The following is a 2,663-nucleotide window of genomic DNA, read 5'->3' as shown; positions in this document are numbered from 1 at the left end:
AATAATAATAATAAAAGACTGGGGATATGTGAAAGCCCTGGATTCAATCTACAGTACCACAAAACAAATAAACATCTATGGGCTTGAATTTCTTAAGAATAACTAGAGCAACTCTACACATTCTTGGGCCTAATGAAGATTCCCCATTGTCCTAGGAGGAATATTTGTGTATGTGCTATAACAAATAGCCTCAGAGTGTATAGTGACTCGGTGACAGTAGCTTTGCATTGGAGCTGGTGGTACAAGCCTATCATCCTAGCGCACTGGAGGCTGAAGCAAGAGGATCACCATGAGTTTGAGGCCAGTCTTGGCTACATAGTGAGTTCAAAGCTAGCCTGAACTACATAGTGAGATCCTGTCTTAAAAAAAAAAAAAAGAAAAGAAAAGAAAAAAGGAAAAATGGAACCATTGGGGAAGTATTACATCCTAGGCTTAGAAGGGCAATCTACTACCAGTGGAGATGTTTCAGCCAAATGTAAATATGTACCATTCTACAATCTCATAGGCCAGGTGCCCCTTTTCCTACACTTATACATCATTCCAGCTCCCCCTATCTACAGGGGCTCAGCCCATCCTACGCGTTGTGGTCTGACTTCTGTGGGGGACAGGTGGGATTTGGGATTTCTAGCTGGACAGTGAGCTCTGTGGTCCAGGGGCAAGGCTGTCCAGAGCAAGAAAGAGGATTTGAAAGAATGACCCAAGAAAAAGAAGAGATCCTAGGGTAGAAAGGAGGGTGGTGCCTCCAGGAAAGCAACTTCCCATTCTTTCCTTCAGGTTTCCATATGACCCAGAGTGGGGCTGTGTGGGACGGAGGAGGGTGCAGCCCACAAGAGGACTCCCAGGACCCTCAATGCGAGCAGCTAGCCAGAAATCCAGAGGCAGGTGAGGCGAAGGAAGTGAAGCGCTGGGAAGGGGGTCACTGCTGCAAAATGGGTGAAACGGTGCTAGCAAAACTGCAAAGACAATTACAGCATCTGAGTTCTGCAGCTGGGAACCCATGGAAAGTTAGCATAGCCCAGCGGGAAGGGGTCGAGCGTGAGGACTGCTAGAGGTCACTCCCCCACTGAAAGTAAAACAGGAAGGAAAGGGGGAAGAATTGAGGCAAACACCAAGGGAGACTCTAGTTCAACTTCAAAACATTAATAATATCATTTTGTGAACATAGTTGAAGTAACAGACTCCAAGAGCCAAGATAATTCTGAAACACAAAGAACGGTGAGAGCTACAGAGACAGACCAAACTTCTGCAAAACTGGATGACAATTCACCACCCCTTAAAGGATCATCCTCTGCTGGCACAGTGGACGATGACATTTCAGAGTCAGTGCCCCTAGAAACAAGTACAGCTTGGCAGATGAGCAGCACGACTCACAGCTTCCTGGAAGATAACTCAACAGGACAACCAGGAAAGGAGCAAGACTCTTCAACCGGGAAAGATGCTGAAGGAGAATCAACAGAGGAAAGAACTGACATCAACACTACCACAGGTGCAACGACAAAAAGAGTTACAACGATTACAACAAAAACTACAACATCCAACAAAACTGCAACAACCACCACAGCTACAACAACGACACATTCTAATAGAACGACCATGAGGTTTGAAAATGGCACCACAACATTGGTGGTGAAGCAAAAGGTGAGTACCCTGATGAATAACAATATAGGCAACACAGTGAGCGATTCTGCTCCAACACAGAATCATGGACTTACGGTAACTCAAACAGATAAAACATCTATAAACACCGGAAAGGAAACTACCAGTGAGCCTATGTCCAAGAGTAGCCAGCCAAGAACTGTGTCCAGCACAGTGCCTGGGAGCGCGGGGACAGAAGTGGTAACGAATACGGAAGCAAGTAAAACACCTGTGACCGGAAGAACGGTGACTGGCTACAAAGGGGAGAGCTCAAACACGGTTTCCAAGCAAGGGGTCACCGCAGGTTACACCACGCCTGCTGAGACCGCGTCCTCGCCGACAGCTGCTGGGCAGAACAACCCGTCAGCCACCGTGACATCGGGAGCAAGCCCGGAGCCCACCAGCTTCACTTGGAGAACCGTGTCCGTGGCCAGCCCTGCTCACACCAGCACCACGTCCACGGCTGCCGCCGTGAGCACCAGGGCTGTGACCGCCACCACGGGTGCCAGCGCAGCGCCCACCTCCGGCCCTGGCACCTCCACAGCTCCGGCCACCACTGCCCAGCAAGACACAGAGGGCACCAGTGCTCTGGGTAGCACGGAGCCAGCCACCAGGCCCACAGTAGGCAGCCCCACCAACCCCAGTGTGCTCCCGACCGCAACGCCCTCTGAGCCTCTGTCCACAGCTGTTCAACCCACCACGGCATCCACCACAGTACCCACAAGCGCCGGCACCACACTGGCGCCGACGCCAGAAACAAGTACACCTTCTTCTCTCACCAGCGGCACCGTGCCCAGCTCTAGCAGGTTCAGCTCAGTATCGGCTTCCACGCCGGGCACCACCGCAGTTTCTCCTACGACTGGTGAGACCACGTCCTTGCCGACAGATGCTGTGCAGAGCACACTGTCTGCCCCCGTGACATTGGGAGCAAGCCCGGAGCCCACCACCTTCCCCTGGAGCACCGTATCCATACCCAGCCCTGCTCAGAGTCGCACCACGTCCACGGCTCCCGCTGAGAGCACCAGGAC

This window comes from Octodon degus, unplaced genomic scaffold, assembly GCF_000260255.1.
Source record: "Octodon degus isolate 3935 unplaced genomic scaffold, OctDeg1.0 scaffold00035, whole genome shotgun sequence".
NCBI classification, from domain to species: Eukaryota; Metazoa; Chordata; class Mammalia; order Rodentia; family Octodontidae; genus Octodon; species Octodon degus.
This window is presented reverse-complemented; position numbering follows the sequence as displayed.